This window comes from Bos javanicus, chromosome 2 (genome assembly GCF_032452875.1).
Source record: "Bos javanicus breed banteng chromosome 2, ARS-OSU_banteng_1.0, whole genome shotgun sequence".
NCBI lineage: Eukaryota > Metazoa > Chordata > Mammalia > Artiodactyla > Bovidae > Bos > Bos javanicus.
This window is the reverse complement of record NC_083869.1, coordinates 16,417,687-16,437,082: the sequence shown is the minus strand read 5'-3', so window position 1 is coordinate 16,437,082 and position 19,396 is coordinate 16,417,687. Positions and strand designations below refer to the sequence as shown.

Sequence of the window (19,396 nt, the reverse complement as noted above, 5' to 3'; positions counted from 1 at the left end):
TTTTTATGTGCAACATGAATTTTGTTCTAATCAACAGAATTTGGAAAGCCCCTAGAAATTGCTAGATGAAGTTGCCTAGAGATTGTCTAAGCCTAATCACATCATAAGTTAATTGGATGGTTTCCCAGTTTTAATTCTAGATACCTTTCAGAATTTTCCCCATGCTGATCCTGGCCTTCATTGACAGTCATATGAACTAGCTGATATAAATCAGAGGAACTAGATTGATAAGTGCAAATGACATATTGAACTACTTGGAAAATCTGTGAGAATCTTTGATTACTTTGGGAGAATCTTTGATGGTGGTTTGCAGTTCAACTTTAGTGCAGGGAATATAAGAATTTAAGAGTCTAGCTTCTGGATCATCAGTTCAGTTCAGTTCAGTCGCTCAGTCGTGAAAGACTCTTTGCGACCCCATGAACTGCAGCACGCCAGGCCTCCCTGTCCATCACCAACTTCCGGAGTTATCAGAAGGCTTAATTTTAAAGGAAGACATTCTGATAAGTTCAGAAGAAAAGAGAGTGGGGATAGTTTCAGTAAAAAGGGGAAACTTGGTGAAATAATTAGTGTGGGGACTTGAAGTTATAGTGGAGGCATGGGGGTAGAAGGGATGGAGAAGATGGAAAGGAGGGGAAGTCTTGCTATGATGAGCTGAGTAAGAGAGACAAGATGGCACCAGAGGTAGAACCCAAGGGGGAAAAAAAAGCCATGGAAGAAGAGCCTGGGGCTTAAGGGGTCATTTTATCATTTGTTTGCCTCAAACAGTTTTAAAATAGTGTTTTGCAGAGTGGTAGTCTTAGATTCCTGATGAGATTCAGTTCAGTCACTCAGTCATGTCCGACTCTTTGTGACCCCGTGAACTGCAGCACACCAGGCCTCCCTGTCCATCACCAACTCCTGGAGTTCACTCAAACTCACGTCTATCGAGTCAGTGATGCCATCCAGCCATCTCATCCTCTGTCGTCCCCTTCTCCTCCTGCCCCCAATCCCTCCCAACATCAGAGTCTTTTCCAATGGGTCAACTCTTTGCATGAGGTAAGATTGAGAAACCTCCAATTACTATTTGAAATACGCATTCCACTCAGTTCTGGAAATTTTTGAACTATTATAATCCAATTCAGTTTTAAGGAAATTAAGCTCAGGGATTTCAGAAGTTCTCTATAATGGTATTCTAAACTGCCTTTGGTCAGGTTGGTCCATTTGGTTAGAAATGCACATAAGGAAGTATTGCAGTTCTTAAACATAAAACAGGCTGCAGTCCATGTGCCGGGGGATCCCTCATTATATTTAGATAATTGGGATCCCATTCCCTAGAGGCCTTTCCTCTACAGTAAAGAACAATTTTGAAACAATTTAAGCAGCTTACAGCACAGTCAGCTCAGTTCAAACAGCTTGCAAGCCTGAATACCAGTCAGTTCAAAGGAAACAGCTTAGTTCTGGAAGAGCTAGGTCAAAGGCTTTTTCAACTAGTTTCCAAAGAATAGCCTTTCCAAAAGAGGGGTTGAATTGGCACAGTTTCATTTAAAGTAGCCCCTTTCCAAAGGAGCTAGGCTGAAGGCATTTTCAGCCAGCTTTAGTTGAAACGATCTGATCAGACTGAAGTCTCAAACTGTTTCTCACATACAGAACAAGGCCTTAGTAAGAAAGATGAAAGTTTTAAATCTTGAATAAAACCTAGAGGGCTTCAAATACAAGGAGATCATGGGATCAATTCCAAGGAAAAACATCTCTTCAAATTTCAAGGTCAGAGATAAAAACAGTGAGCAACAATGGACTCAATTGGGGTACCACAACTGTTTGCTCACTAGCCCCAGAACCACTGGGAGTCTTCTCCGGTCACACCAAAATCTTGACCTAAAACAACAGGTTGTCATATGTTACTCCAGGAAATATGCATGTATTCATGATCAGCAGAGAATTGCAGTTTGGGATCTGCAACCATGTTGAACCATATGCAAGTTCCCCCACAGCAAGGGAAGAAGAATGCTTTTTATAGAGAGGAAAAAGGAGTTAAGGAGCTGTAGAAAACAGTCTATGGCTTTTCACTGGCTGAGTCTTTTCCAGGAAAGAAGAGGATTCTTTCTTCTTCCTGTGTTGGACTCAGCTATCATCATGGAGCATGAGAGCTTCAAATTCTGGTCTTCTATATCTATTTAGTTGAGGTTTCTGTTTATTAATTATTTTTTTAATAGGTTCCATACTTTGGCTCAAGCTTTTCATAATCTCTTATCTAGAGTGCTGGCTGAGGCCTTTGGACAAAAAAATAAAATAAAATCAAACCCATGCCTGGAATACATTGTTCTATTTAGTCCTATGAACATAAACTAATGGTCCCTCTCAGATGGAGATGGTTCGTGTAGTTAGATGCACTCCTTGAATAGTGCCATATCAGGGCTCCACACTCATGTCTACTGTTGACAGGTTGGAAATCCAGTAGCTCAACTGGCCTTGATAGGTGGGAGTCCATGGTGTTGGTGCATTCATGTTCTTTTCTGCCACTTCATTCATCTGTTCCTCAGGCCAACACTGAGTTGACTGATAACAGAGGCTGGCTGACATTAATTGGTTGAGTTATTTTGCCTACTTGGTTGATTACTGCATCTTCTATGGTAGATATTTTTTAGTGAATATTGACTCATGATACTTAGATCTTCATACTTTATGCCCATTTACATATGCCTATCTCGTAGATAATCCACATGCTTAATCCAGTCTCCTACTGAAACTTAGTCTTTTTCTTTCCATATCCCCGAAGAGTTAGTTGGGCTTTTACCATTGTCTATAATTCTGAGTGTGTTATAAACTCACTGATTTTATCCAAAATGAAAAAAAAGGTACACTGAACCTAAACTGTCCATTTAGAGGATTTTCTTCCTCCTCTAGCTCATTATTTGAGATTCATCATACAGATGTAAGAATGAGCTGAGAAGGGACATGGTGTAACAGTGGTTGATTCCAATTCTGTTTGTGCTCTGTTGCAGATCTACAATTTTCACTATAAAGGATTGTTTCTGAGTTCACAGTACTTTATCATTGGTAAGTCTTATAGGACTCAACTCATGATGGACAGTTTAGCCATATGTTCATTTTGTGATTCATGGTCAGATATTCCATTTTTACTGAAGTCCAGTAACACACCAGGAATTATTTTTCAAAAGATGTATAATTTTATACCGCAAGTGGCAATACCTTGCCCTCAAACTTCAAGAGACCCACTTTATGAATCTTTAATTGGAACTTGCCATATGTTATGTCTTCCCACCAGTGGTACCTCCCACACCACAAGGTGGACCAGATCATATGGTCCAAGTGTGAGGGCTGCTTGTACTATAGCCAAGACCTACAGCAGAGCTCTTTCCTGCTTTGCGACTCACTTAGAGCTGACAGTCTTATCCTGGATATTGATGTGAAATGCACTGATTCCAAAGATGGAAGAAGCCCACCAGCACAGTGATTCTTTATCTAAATATTACATCTTGAGCATCATGATAAGATGTACTGCTGCTGCTGCTAAGTCGCTTCAGTCGTGTCCGACTCTGTGCCACCCCATAGACGGCAGCCCACCAGGCTCCCCTATCCCTGGGATTCTCTGTGCAAGAACACTGGAGTGGGTCGCCATTTCCTTCTCCAATGCATGAAAGTGAAAAGTGAAAGGGAAGTCGCTCAGTCGTGTCCAACTCTTCGTGACCCCATGGACTGCAGCCTACCAGGCTCCTCCATCCATGGGATTTTCCAGGCAAGAGTGCTAGAGTGGGGTGCCATTGCCTTCTCCAGATAAGATGTACACAATGTGATAATTTGTTCTTTACTTTGAAGAGGGTGTCATGACAGACCTTGACCATTTAGCTACTAAAATTTTATGGTTATGATGGGTCCCTGAATCTTAAAAAAGTTTATTTCCTTCCCTCTGGAGTACATGTGACTTACTGAGACCTCCAAAGTGCTGGTCATCTCTTCCTCATCTGGAAGGTCACCAGTAAAATGGATCAAGTAGTGGTTTGTATGATATCCAGATCATCCCACATGCATGAAAGGAAGCAAGAGAAATGACATAGATCTAGGGCAAAACTCACTCTTTTCTTACTCCCATTTTTTCTTTGTCTGTTAGAGGAGTTTCTTCCAATAAATCTCTCTCATTTCTATCCCAATTTAGCATCTATTTCTCAGAGCACCTGATCTGGCACACTTCAGTTCAGTCACTCAGTCATATCTGATTTTACAACACCATGGGCTGCAGCATGCCAGGCTTACCTGTCCATCGCCAACTCCCGTAGCATGCTCAAAGTCATGTCCATTGAGTTGGTGACGCCATCCAACCATCTCATCCTCTGTCATCCCCTTCTCCTCCTGTCTTCAATATTTCCAAGCATCAAGGTCTTTGCCAATGACTCAGTTCTTTCCATTAGGTGGCCAAAGTATTGGAATTCAGCTGCCTCATTAGTCCATTCAATGAATATTCAGGACTGATTTCCTATAGGATTGACTGATATGATCTCCTTGCAGTCCAAGGGACTCTCAAGAGTCTTCCAAAGTTCAAAAGCATCAATTCTTTGGTTCTTACCTTTCCTGATAGTCCAACTCTCACATCCATATGTGACTACTAGAAAAACAATAGCTTTGACTAGATAGATCTTTGTCAGCAAAGTAATGTCTTGGCTTTCTAATATGATGTCTAGGTAAGTCAAAGCTTTTCATCCAAGGGACAAGTGTCTTTTAATTTCATGGATGCAGTCACCATCTGCAGTGATTTTGGAACACAAGAAAGTAAAGTATCTCACTATTTCCATTGTTTCCTCATCTATTTGTCATGAAGTAGTGGGACCAGATGCCATGATCTTCAGTTTTTGAATGTTCAGTTTTAAGCCAGCTTTTTCATTCACCTCTTTCACTTTCATCAAGGGGCTCTTTATTTCCTCTTCACTTTCTACCATAAGAGTGGTATCATCTGTGTATTTGAGGTTATTGATTTTTCTCCTGACAATCCTGATTCCAGCTTGTGCTTCATCCAACCTGGCATTTTGCATAATGTACTCTGGAAAGAAGTTAAATAATCAGGGTGACAATACACAGCCTTGACGTACTCCTTTCCCAATTTGGAACCAGTTTATTGTTCCATGTCCAGTTCTAATTGTTGCTTTTTGATCTGCATACAGATTTCTCAAGAGGCAGGTCAGGTGGTCTGGTATTCCCATCTCTTGAAGAGTTTTCCACAGTTTGTTGTGATTTACAAAGTCAAAGGCTTTGGCGTAATCAATAGAGCAGAAGTAGATGTTTTTCTGGAATTCTCTTGCCTTTTCTATTATCTAATGGATGTTGGCAATTTGATTTCTGGTTCCTCTGCCTTTTCTAAATCCAGTTTGAACTTCTGGAATTTCACAATTCATGTACTGTTGAAGCCTGGCTTGGAGAATTTTGAGCATTACTTTACTAGTGTGTGAGATGAATGCAACTGTGCAGTAGTTTGAAAAATCTTTGGTATTGCCTTTCTTTGAGACTGGAATGAAATCCAATCAAGGACTGGACTCAAGGACTGGACCTTTTACAGTCTTGTGGCCACTGATGAGTTTTCCAAATTTGCTGACATACTGAGTGTAGTACTTTCACAACATCATCATTCAGGATTTGAAATAGCTCAATTGGAATTCCATCACCTCCACTAGCTTTGTTCTGGTGATGCTTCCTAAGGCCCACATGACTTCACATTCCAGGATGTGTGACTCTAGGTGAGTGATCATACCATCGTGATTATGTGGGTCATGAAGATTTTTTGGTACAGTTCTTCTGTGTGTTCTTGGCACTTCTTCTTAATATGTTCTGCTTCTGTTTGGTCCATACCATCTGTCCTTTATTGTGCCCAACTTTGCATGAAATGTTCCCTTGGTATCACTAATTTTTTTGAAGAGATCTCTAGTCTTTCCCATTCTATTGTTTTTCCCTGTTTCTTTGCATTGATCACTGAGGAAGGCTTTCTTATCTCTCCTTGCTATTCTTTGGAATTCTGCCTTCAAATGGGTATATCTTTCCTTCTCTCCTTTGCCTTTCACTTCTCTTCTTTTGTCAGTATTTGTAAGGCCTCCTCAGACAACCATTTTGCCATTTTGCATTTCTTTTTCTTAGGGATGGTCTTGATCCCTGCCTCCTATCAATGTCACAAACTTCCATCCATAATTCTTCAGGCAATCTATCAGATTTAATCCCTTGCATCTATTTGTCACTTCCACTGTATAATCATAAGGGATTTGGTTTAGGTCATACCTGAATAGTCTAATGGTTTTCCCTACTTTCTTCAATTTCAGTCTGAATTTGGCAATAAGGAGTTGATGATCTGATTGATCCACAGTCAGCTCCCAGTCTTGTTTTTGCTGACTGTATAGAGTTTCTCAATCTTTGGCTACCAAGAATATAATCAATCTGATTTCAGTATTGACCATCTGGTGAAGTCCACGTGTAGAGTCTTCTCTTGTGTTGTTGGAAGAGAGTGTTCGCTATGACCAGTGCATTTTCCTGGCAAAACTCTGTTATCCTTTACCCTGCTTCATTTTGTACTCCAAGGCCAAACTTGCCTGTTATTCCAAGTATCTGACCTCCTACCTTTGCATTCCAGTCCCCTATGATGATAAGGACATCTTTTTTGGGGGGGTATTAGTTCTAGAAAGCCTTGTAGGTCTTCATAGAACCATTCAACTTCAGCTTCTTCAGCATTACTGATTGGGGCATAGACTTGGATTACTGTGATATTGAATGGTTTGCCTTGGAAATGAACAGAGATCTTTCTGTTGTTTTTGAGACTGCACCCAAGTACTGCATTTCAGACTCTTTTGTTGAGTGTGAGGGCTACTCCATTTCTTCTAAGGGATTCTTGCCCACAGTGTAGATATAATGGTCTACATGTAGGTATAACATGTAGGTATAACTCATTATACCTACATTATATACCTATAATGTAGGTATAATGAGTTAAATTCATCCATTCCAGTCCATTTTACTTCACTGATTCCTAAAATGTCAATGTTCACTCTTGCCATCTCCTGTTTGACCACTTCTAATTTACGTTGAATTCGTGGATGTAACTTTCCTGGTTCCTATGCAATATTGCTCTTTACAGCATCAGACTTTACTTTCATCACCAGTCCCATCCACAACTGGGCATTGTTTTCACTGTGGCTCGATCTCTTCATTCTTTCTGGAGTTAATTCTCTACTCTTATCCAGTAGCATTTTGGGCATCTACTAACCTGGGGAGTTTATCTTTCAGTGTCATATTTTTTGCCTTTTCATACTGTTTACTGAGCTTTCCAAGGCAGAAATACTGAAGTGGTTTGCCATTCCCTTCTCCAGTGGACCATGTTTGTGAGAACTCTCCACCATGATCCGTCTGTCTTGGTGGCCCCACACAGCATGGCTCATGGCATGATCTGATGCATGTCCCCACTATTCCAGAGATTCCTTGAGATTTAAGTTCTCCAGGTATGGATGTCAACTCTGACCTTTTGTGTGGTTGTCCTTAAAATGTCTGCATATATCTTATTTTCTACAAATGACAATTGTCTGAGTAGATGATCATAGATTCTTATAGGGAAGGAGTGGAGGGATCATTATTGTGTAAACTTGATGTAGTTTGTAAGATCCTCCCCTCTAAGAAAGCAACCACGTCTTCAGTCATTGTGTTATGTGCCTAAGAAAGAGCTCAAGTCTGGAAAATGAGTTAAGAATTGTAACCTTTCACTGGGACAACAGTTTTCAGCCCTCTGATCGTTCATGCTTGAGTTCCTCTGCTATTACAAGTTGAGAGACATCCTTATTGGTACATACTCCTTTCATACTGGATTTCAACAGGCTGTCACTTACCCTTTGCTACACAATATCTTTCTTTAGAGCATCAGTGGCACTTAGAAACAGCCATCTAAATATGTTATAGCTACTATAATTTTAAGTGCAAGCATAATCTGGTAGCCCAGTCATTAAAACTTTGATTGGTAGTGAATTAGGTGGGTGAACCAGTGCACAGGGTACAGGCTATCAGGTATTTGAGACATACAGAATAAATAGTAGTTATAATACAATTGGATGACTACAATTAGACGACTGAGTGTCATAGCAGAGGGCCTGCTATTTTTGACAAAAAAGGTTTTCCTGCAATTGTAAGTATTAAAACAGATACAATAATTTATATACCAGGCTAGAAAGAGGATCAACCAAATACACGTACTTTATGTTAATCTATTTAAAGAACTTTTTTGGTAAGATGTTTCTTTTCCAGAACAATTTCTAAGGACTTACTCTAAGCTCCTTGAAGGTAATGAGAACATTGACTGGTGCTTTAAGATTGTTGATTCAGTCTTTCAGTTGGCATTTATTCAAAAATTAATTTTGTGTCTCTACTAAATGGTGGACAAATTATGCTGGCCACTATGAATAGACAATTGATTGGGATAGTCCCTGCCTTCATAGAAGGGAAGATAATGAAAGCTTAAAGTTGTAATATATTTGATTGTACCGTTGTAGTAGATGCATGGGAACAAAAAGTAGAGTAAGACCTTTTTTGATGTTTTGTTTAAATCACTTGTAGTAATATTTGTACTTGCAAAAACTGAATTTGGTTTACAAAACTTGAATGGTTTCTTAACAGTATTTACTCTTCTTTCCCTTTTTCTTACTTGTCCTTTCCAGTTTCCTTCTGGGTTCTTTTAGCTTTTCTTAAGAAACACAAAATCTGCTTATAGAGAAATACACCAACCTAGGTACACACTATCACAGAAACAATAAACTAAGTAACCAAATGGAGAGGATTTAGTAACTGCTTCTGATTCAACTATTCACTGGACTGTTGTGATCTTTAGGAGAATATGCATGCAAACATTTCAAGAGCTGGGTACATCTAGTGGGGAAGTGTTGTGATGGTGGGGAGGGGGCAGATTCTGTTTTCTGAGATGTGCCTGGAGGTATTGAGAATTAAAAAGTGTTCAAAAGAAATTGTACAGATATACCATCATTTGTAATCTAAGAAACACCCTCTTCCTAACTGAGGCTGAGGACTTATTGCATGGGACACAGTATTTGAAATGTGGAAGGGCAATGGCTCTACCATACATACACACTGGTGACCCTTGCACCCAGGTATAGAGATGCTATGATCCAGACTGACATCACAGCAGATGGCCAGGGCTAGCAGTGGAAGCAAGTCTTATTAGGGATTTTACAAAATGACTCTGACCTGGCCAAAACCAGAAATATCTAATTCCCATTTCAATGTGATTTGTGATCTAAAACTTTGCATAAAAATTGCATCAATTGCTTCAACACTAAGGAATTATTAATAGCTTTTTAGATATATGTTGAAGCACTCTTCTTGTGGAGTACACGTAGGATTTATTTCTTTTTTTCCTTATCAAATATGACCTGTATTTAATAAAATCTATTTCTCCTCCAGTTGTGGACCACAGATGCAATACTTGCATAATGCAGTGTAATGTGGCTGGCAGCTGCCAAGGGCCATAAATAATGTACCTCAGTAAAGCACTGTGATCAGGTTGCCTGTTGCATATGGCTTCTGGGAGCCAATCTGACACCAGCTGCAGGCTATTTCTACTCAGTGGTTCAGCGTACTGAGAACAAGATGCCAAGGGTTCCTTGGGCAAACCACCAGGTCAAAGCTAGGCTCTGTCGCCAAAAAGTCATTATTTATTATGAAAGTGTAATGAACAACAACAAAAAAAAAAGTGAGAAGAGAACACTAGTTAACAAACATCATTTCAGAAATTAATATTATCCTAGTTACCAAAATTTTATGAAAGGATTTTATGTTCTGCTTTAAGATTTTGAAAATAGCTCTTGTCAATTGCCTTAGGTAGCGAGGGCAAAATTGGGTCCATATTTAACCTCTATCTGAATTCACAAAAATCCTAAGATAACTCATATAAGGGCAAAAAAACAAAGTTTTTTTTTCTTTTGTTATCATTATTATCAGATATTATTAGACATTATTATAAGAGCTAGTAATTGGTATTAGAAAGTACACAATGTAAAAATATCACAACATATTGAGGACAGACTTTATGAAACCAATTCTTCTGATATTTTGAGTCTTACCTTGGAATCAACATAGTCATCAATTATAAGATTCATAGTTGTGAGGTATGATTTTCTCTCCTTTGTTTAATCACTTGGTTAACCTGGCTAGGGAAAAATCTGTTACAAAATGTAATGGTGACTTGACATTTTTGCAACATACTCCCTTTGGGAAGTAAATGAAGTAAGTGAAGTCACTCAGTCGTGTCTGACTCTTTGCGACCCCATGGACTGTAGCCTACCAGGCTCCTCTGTCCATGGGATTTTCCAAGCAATAGTACTGGAGTGGATTGCCATTTCCTTCTCCAACTCCCTCTGGGAAAGATGGCTATATTTTTGTATGTGAACAGTGACTTCCTTTAAAATGATAATATTACATTGAAGGAAGAAAATTCACACTTTTTCATAACTTTTAAATGATCACTCTCCTAAGCATTTAAGAAGTAGATTATTAAAAGCGTTGTTACACAAATATGCTTTGCACACCTTTCTGGTTTACTGGAAGTATTTTTATTACATGAAGTATTTTCTGTTTCAGTTAATCATTAGAAGATGTAAAGAAGTTGTTTTGTCATGTGTTTTTATCTGGCTGGAACTTTAAAATATAAACATTATAAATGATGTGATAGGACTTCCACTATCTGAACTGTTCTGGAGAGAGAGAGTAATCAAGGTATTAGATAGTCTGGAATCCTTTAAACAATTTGTCATGATCTCACTTTTATGTTTCCACTTTCAATATATCTTCAACCTCTTCCATTAGACAAAGTCTTCTGTCTTGCTCTGGCTTCAGCCCCAATTTGTTTTGACTTCTGTCTCTCTCCTGCTGCCCTACATTCATTTCCCTTTGGCCTCAGCCCTAATTCCAACTCTATTCTTAACCCTTTGTCTTCTATCTCCCTGTCTGGCCTCAGTCACAATCCAAAAATTTTCAGGATTAAGCAGACATCAAAAATGCTGGACAACCAAGATTGAGAGTATCTCCTTTATCCTTGCTTTAAAATTAAGCCGGTAGAACTTGGGCAAAGGAAAAAGAACATTTATTTTTCGTCCAATGTGTATGCCATTTTTATCCATTTTCATGTCACCTTGCTCAAATATAGTGAAAAATTCATACTGCTCTTAGAAAAACAGCTGGGAAATACTGTTTCAATTTTTCTACCTGTTAAATTTGAAATCCAAGTTATGTGAGTTTCTACTGAAATGATAAAATAACCTCAAGCATACAATTATTTAGAAGTGAGTATTTTGTGGTTGTCATGTTGTTTGGAGGCTATTAACTGCAAATCATTCTTTGACTTTCTTGTAATATATTAGTGTACTGCTGCAATATGAACTAATTAAAACAATTTTGTTTTAAACTGTAATGTAGGTAAAATTTTAATTCTCACAAAAAAGACACAGTGGCAAATCAAATTTTTCCAGTATTAATTAAATATGAATTCCTCAAAAATGATAATAGGAGATCATTTTTCAAAAGATTATATGACCCAGTTGTTTAGAAACCTAGATATATATTTAGAGATAACTGTGATACTAGGAATTGAAGTAGTCATGTAGGGATGTGAGAGTTGGACTGTGAAGAAGGCTGAGCACCAAAGAATTGATGCTTTTGAACTGTGGTGTTGGAGAAGACTCTTGAGAATCCCTTGGACTGCAAGGAGATCCAACCAGGCCATTCTAAAGGAGATCAGCCCTGGGATTTCTTTGGAAGGAATGATGCTAAAGCTGAAACTCCAGTACTTTGGCCACCTCACGTGAAGAGTTGACTCATTGGAAAAGACTGATGCTGGGAGGGATTGAGGGCAAGAGGAGAAGGGGACGACAGAGGATGAGATGGCTGGATGGCATCACTGACTCGATAGACGTAAGTCTGAGTGAACTCCAGGAGATGGTGATGAACAGGGAGGCCTGGCGTGCTGCGATTCGTGGGGTCGCAAAGAGTCGGACACGACTGAGCGACTGAACTGAACTGAACTGATGGTTAATTAAAAAACAAAACGTCAGTGTTGCCATAAAAATCTTAAGAATCAAAAGGTGAGGACTTTCATTTGAAAAATATTTACTATGAGGATTAATAGCTTTTATTTATCATTGTATGTTTCTAGGCTGTTTTTATAGATGGTATATTTATAGGCTTTGATGTGAATGAGGTAAAATGACACCCCAATTGTGGGCTAACCTTTTAGAATATGTATTACTTAATTCTTATTCTTAAATGTCACAACAGTTGATCATTTACCCTACTGACATTTTATTAACATTTACAGTCATTTATTTTAAAAAAGATTTTATTTTGTTGTTTTTTCAACTGCGAAGCGAAGATTTTTTCTGACTGCTCTTTTTCTTTATCTTGAGTCCCATACATCAGGCCACAGTGTGGCTGAGGAGACTAGATAAATCCAGGTTTTCACTCTAATTTTTAGGTTCTTTTAAAACTCCTCCCACATCAGCTGCCTATTACTAAAATATTCAAACCATTCTTTGCATGATGGTCACTCAGAGTCCTGATTTAAGTTAAAGCCAAGCTTGTGTAATAATGGCAAAAATTAATATAAAGTATGTTAACAATATTCTGAATTTATCATAGAAATGGGACATACTAGCCAACCACTAACATATTTTTTCCTGAAGCATCATGCCTAAAGGGTCAAATTTGCATATGATAAAAGAACAGGAGGCTAGTTACAGAATCCATGATCTTTTGATTTTCTGGATCCTAAAATCACACCAATCTGGCAACTATTCATTCGGTAATGGGACCACAGGGGCACTGGAAAGTCTTGCATATGTGGTATGTATTTGTCATGCTCATGAGCACCTGTATCTTATGGCTGAAGGGTTCCATTGATGTTCCATTGCTACTAATGAATGCAGGAAGAGTAGGAGAAACTGAGCAATGTGGGTAGACTCATGTTTTGGAGCCAGACAGAACAAGTTCTCTGGCTCTAATACCTTAGACATCAATTTTCTAGTCTTGATTTGATTAACTGTGAATTAGAAATAACCGCATCTTACAAGGCTAATACTAAATGAGATAATTCAGGGAAAGTACATAGTACAGTACTGTGCCTATAGTAAATATTAAGTAAATATGAATTGTTATTACTAGTAATATTATATTGATATAATATTATATGTTTCTACTTTAACTATAGCATGAGTTTTCTTAGGTAATAAGACTCCTAATTAAATTGTCTAGACTCCAGGTATGGAAACACACCTCCTTATCATCTCACAATAGGAATTCAGGGATATTTTTAAAAGTAACTATGATGCAGGTTTTAGGGCCAACTTGTTCAATATTTAGTTGGAAAATACACAAGAATATATATGTAGTTTCTTAATCATTATATAAAATCTATATAAGTATTTCGTCTGTCAGATAGGAGTGGAGAGAGATTTCTTCAGTGATTTTCAAAGTGTGGTTTTGTTGCCAGCCAAAATCTTGGCCTTTTCTGCCCACTGAAGCTGAATGAAAAATACAGAGACAGAGTTTGGAGGAAATAGAAAGATGGCTTTTATTTTCAGCTGGTGGAGAGGGGAACCCAGTAGGCTCATGCCTTAAGAACTGGATCTCCCCTTCATGAAGAGTCTAGGGGCTTATATAAGGCAAGGGTTCACAGTCAGGCGGAGAAGGCGATGGCACCCCACTCCAGTACTCTTGCCTGGAAAACCCCATGGATGGAGGGGCCTGGTTGGCTGCAGTCCATGGGGTCGCAAAGAGTCGGACACGACTGAGTGACTTCACTTTCACTTCTCACTTTCATGCATTGGAGAAGGAAATGGCAACCCACTCCAGTGTTCTTGCCTGGAGAATCCCAGGGATGGCAGAGCCTGGTGGGCTGCTGTTTATGGGGTGGCACAGAGTTGGACACGACTGAAGCGACTTAGCAGCAGCAGCAGCAGCAGCACAGTCAGGAGTCGGTGATGAGGAACGAAGGTGATAGGAACTTGATTTCTTCCTCTTGGATTGTTTCAAAGACAGTAAAAAACTGGCGTCAGTAACCCAGTAATTGAGTCTGGCAGTTAGGTGGCTCTGCCTTCATTCTGATATGTAACTACAAGGGGAAGGGTGTTGTAAGGATAAACACCAGAGAGCAGATGTATTTGGGCTTCCCTGGTAGCTCAGCTGGTAAAGAATCCACCTGCAATGCAGGAGACCCCAGTTAGATTCCTGGGTCAGGGAAGATCCCCCTGAGAAGGGCATGGCAACCCACTCCAGTCTTCTTGCCTGGAGAATCCTCATGGACAAAGAAGCCTGATAGGTTACAGTTCATGGGGTTGCAGAGTTGGACAGGACTGAGCAACTAAGCACAGAGGATGCATTTAGCACAGAGTCAAAGGAGAAAATGTGAACTGTAGCTCCTGCTGAGTTAGGGGGCAGAAAAGCAAACTTCAGTTACAGACATGCAATGTTAGGAACAGTTAAAGTAAAAAAAGAAAAACTAGAAATGTTCAGGCCTGCACACTGTTCCCTTTACCTTCTTGGTTCTCAGGAAAGAAGAAGAGAAAAACTCATTCCTGTTTTTTTCCTTCTCACTTCAACAGTTTCAAGATCAGCAGCAGCAGTGGAATCTGGGAATTTGTTAGAACTTGGCCCTCACACTTGACCTCCTGAATCAGAAACTCTAGGGTGGAGCCCAGCGACCTGTATTTGAAGCTTTCCTCATGATTCCAGAACCCATGTTAAAAGTTTAGGATCCACTGCTTTAGTGTTTCTAGGAACAGGGGGCCAGAAATACTACTGGTTGTTATGTAGAAATTACATGAGGAAACTCCTATAAATTAATGAGATAATCCCTGCTGTATAGTCTTTTACTATGAGAATAAATTTGACAAGTGAGTGTTAATCTACAGGGTGGGCCAAAGTGAAGAACCTGAGGGTGGGTAGATTTAGAAGAAAGAAAGGTGACGATTGGGACTTCCCTGGTGGTCCAGTGGTTAAGACTTTGCCTTCCAATGCAGGGGATATAGGTTCGATCCCTAGTCAGGGAGCTAAGATCTCACATGCCTTGTGGCCAAAAAGTCAAAGCATAAAATAGAAGCAATATTGTAACACATTCAATCAAGATTTAAAAAAATAGTCCACATCAAAAAAAAAAAAAGATGATGATGATTGCATCTGAAAGGGTTCAGTGTCTGTTTAAAGAACTTTTGCTATTGAAAGCTCCCCCTGGAATTATGTTAGATTAGCAAAAGAAACTCTTATGTTACATAAAACAGGACTAAAGTAGTTGGTTTCATTTCATAGGTCATATTCTTCATTTTCTTTAATTTTTTAAGGGATTATGGTCAATTTAAATTGTTTTAAAATCAAAATACAAATTAGAAACCTAAATGAGAAAATGAGCAGATAGTGGAAGTGCTAAAGAGGCTAAAGAATTTTCCTGCTCAAGGCTGAATAGAGACAGAAATTTCTATAATATGAGTCTAGGCACTGTTGAGTCCTCATTTCAGCCCTACCTAATTCAGTTACCTGTGCATTTTCTAAATGGAAGAATAATTGGCCTAAGAGGTCAGTGTGGTGTAATGAGAAAAGCCCATTCTTCAGAAACAAAATAGTCATAGGTCAGAATCTCACTCACTAGCTATTTACTTTAGGCAAATTATTCAGATTTCCATGAATCAGTTTTTAAATTTATAGAGTAAGGCAATGATTCCTACCCTTTAGGATGGTGGTTCTTCAAATGGGAAGCAGAATTTTCCCTTGGAGGGAGTTTTTTGTGGTCACAGGACTGGAAGAAACAGTAGCATTCAGTGGGCAGAGACTGGAAGAAACAGCATTCAGTGGCAGGGACCAGGGATACTAGGCTCCTGCAGTATCTGAGACAGTCCCAGCATGAAGGACTGTATCATGTCCTGCACAGATTTGCAGTGTCCCCAAGATGTTCATGTAAGTGAAAATCTTCGTAATTATCTAAGCCTAGAATCTAAATGTGTTTACACATAAACATTTTTGCATCATTTTAAAATACACTGTGTTCCAAGGAATGTAAATTACTGTCATGTAAATTGAGGGGAGATGATACATTGTTTAGTTCTTATTCCCTTATCAAAATTTGCTCATCCTTTTGGGAAAAAAAAATCACATAGCCAGCAGCAAATCTCTGCATAATATTTGATTTCTAGTAAAATGCCTTATCAGATTGTTTTTGAGGAGGATCACAATGCTATTACATATGGGTGTAAACAACTGACTATTTCATTGTGTCTTCTAATAATTACGCCTGGCAAGTCTTCATTCAAATAAACTAATTGAAATGTATTAGTGAAAAATAGTATTTTAATATAAATCACTTCTTTTTTTCTCCTTTCAGTTCAGTTCAGTAGCCCAGTCATGTCCAGCTCTTTGCAACCCCATGGACTGCAGCATACCAGGCTTCCCTGTCTATCACCAACTCCTGGAACTTGCTCAAACTCATGTCCATCAAGTTGATGATGCCATCTAACCATCCCATTCTCTGTCATCGCCTTCCCCTCCTGCCTTCAATCTTTTCCAGCATCAGGGTCTTTTCTAGTGAGTCAGTTCTTCACATCAGGTGGCCAAAGTATTGGAGTTTCAGCTTCAGCATCAGTCCTTCCAATGAATACTCAGGAATGATTTCCTTTAGGATGGACTGGTTGGATCTCCTTGCAGTCCAAGGGATTCTCAAGAGTCTTTTCCAACACCACAGTGCAGAAGCATGAATACTTCAGTGCTCAGCTTTCTTTATAGTCCAACTCTCACATCCATGCATGACTACTGGAAAAACCATAGCTTTGACTAGACAGACCTTTGTTGGCAAAGTAGAATGTCTCTGCATTTTAATATGCTGTCTAGATTGGTCATAGCTTTTCTTCTAAGGAGCAAGCCTCTTTTAATTTCACGGCTGCAGTTGCCATCTGCAGTTATTTTGGAGCCCCCCAAAATAAAGTCTGTCACTGTTTCCAATGTTTCCCCATCTATTTGTCATGAGCTAAAATATTACATTAATTTTTTAAAACTATGTGTGCAGGTAGGTTATATCAGCTATGAATTGTATTTCAAGATAGTAAATGTGGAATGATACAATATTGTTCTGAAAGGAGATGTTAGTTCTGAAGACTGGGTCTGCTTTAAACTTGAGAGGATTGGATGAGGCAGTGCTAGCAAGTGATTAACATAATATCTAGTACATGGTAAGTGCTCATGTATAGTAACTATTCTTACCATAAGTAAGGACTGGTTGGATTGGATACCAGTGTTAAGTCAAGGCAAATAGATGTTCTGAGACCAGTAAGTCTGTTTCTTACCTGGGAATGCAAATCTGGGCCAGCCCCATGCTTCAGGATGATGCATCCCATCTACTTCAGGATGATGGTGAGAGCAGCCTGGAAGTTCTGAACTTAACCTTGAAACCTTAAGAGAAGAGGGAGATGGAGGAGATAGGAGCCAACCTGATCTGGGAATATTGGGAAGATTAGGAATTAGATTTAACACATTGCTTCTCAGTCCACATTGGGTAAATAGTAGTGCAGTGGGTGTTTCTGTTGCTAACTACTATTACTCTTATTCTCTGAGTGTCTGGTTTAGCCATCTGGTTGCTGTGCAAATCCCTTAAGTGTTTTAGTTCCTGTGTTACTAGAGTTCATTATTAAAGGAGAGGAAGCTTCAAGCAGCATTTAGAAAACAAGCTGACCTGTCCATTTGGGGGATGACTACAGTGGACCTGAAGTCTGTGCCATGTAACTGGTATATAACTGTAATGCACCAGAGCTGTTCAGCAGGAACCCTACCACTACACCCACTACCAAATTCCCATTTGGCTCTTGTGACTGCTTCTCAGGACTAATATATCAGCAGTACTTTTGGCCAATGAAAGAAACAGGTGAATGCTTGAATAAGAATTCTGAGACATTTCGTGGGCTAGATGACATTCCGAGATATGGTGACTTTCTTCCTGTACGCTAACCCCAGGTATTATAAAACAATTTCGTAAGAACTAGTTATGTACCAAGTGTAATAATAGACATATGTTTTGGTCAGTGTAAGAAAAACATCTCTTTCTATACCCAATCTTGTTGCTGCTACTGCTGCTAAGTCACTTCAGTCGTGTCTGACTCTGTGCGACCCTATAGACAGCAGCCCACCAGGCTCCCCTGTCCCTGGGATTCTCCAGGGAAGAACACTGGAGTGGGTGTTAGAACATATTAAAACCCTCATTTAAGAAGTCTTCTGCGACTTTTTATTTCAAGGCAAGGCAACAATCTGGATGATATTTCTTTATATAATTGCCACCATTCACCCAGCTGTGGCCATTTGCTCTGTAATGTTAGCTAGTCAGAATAATATGTTAAAATATTAAGTTAGCATTTATGTAATTCTTGATGATAATGATAACTATATAAGTAATTAAATGCATGTGAGACAGTATTCTAGGTTATCATACTGAAATAACAATTGACTAGTGAATAGCATTAAACAATTAAGGGCCTAGATATTTCTATTTGAAATCCTTTAAAAATGTAACAGTGTAGAAATCAGTATGGACTAGAAGCATAGACCGGGACATCTGTGTCTTAGAATATGCAGGCCAGAAATGAAAGATGATCCTGTCCCAGAAGCCAATTTACCTCTGAGGTTTGTTTGACTAGAACACTTCAAAAAAACTGAAATATACACTGTCATTTAGGAATGCATAAGCTTTCAAAATTCTGTCAATTCTGCCATAATATATTTATGTGGCAGAAATATTCTCTCCCTCTGTCTTTTCAATGCTATTTTGGTAAAAATAAAAAAGCTAGGAAATTTCTTTAAGGGTTATTCAGCTTCTTTCCTTTGACTCTTGACTTGTCATACAAAATATGTTCTTCCCTTTGTAAATGTGCATCTTTCCTAAAAGCTAATTCTGTGTAAAGCACATTCCGGATGGTACGATATCTAGTTTGTTACCAGCTCAGAAAGGAATAGACGATTCCAACTGGGACTCCAAATCTCTACACTCATAATTGAAATATATACTGTACATGGTTCCTTTGCCTTCAACATTAATATCCATCTGCCGAAATGGCAAGGTGCCTGCTCTCTAGCTGATTGGATGGATGCCCTGGAGCACAGGTGCCTGGCAATGATAGGTTTAGAGAAATCCCCGACATAACATTGTTCATGACATTTTCTCTGCAGGACCTCTCTCCTGGGTGTGTGTTACACAGAGGGCTCTCTCTTCCTGTCTGATGTCATAACTGCTACTGGACATCTTCAGAAATGTGTCTGTTCATAGTTAAAAGCAAAAGACAGAACAAGATGACATTTAAAAAGTAGAAATCACAATATTTTGATTCTTGAGGTCTAGCTTATGTTTTAAAAA

General features: G+C 39.0%; 1 long non-coding RNA gene across 1 annotated transcript in view; it reads left to right on the top strand.

Annotated features, from left to right (window-relative positions):
* Positions 1 to 16,299, top strand: part of LOC133257673 (uncharacterized) — a 114,378-nt gene extending 98,079 nt beyond the window's left edge. The window contains exons 3-4 of the long non-coding RNA XR_009739643.1: positions 2,982 to 3,036; positions 14,619 to 16,299. This is a non-coding gene — a long non-coding RNA (uncharacterized LOC133257673). The remainder of the gene's footprint in view (positions 1 to 2,981; positions 3,037 to 14,618) is intronic.
* The last annotated feature ends 3,097 nt before the right edge of the window (positions 16,300 to 19,396 follow it).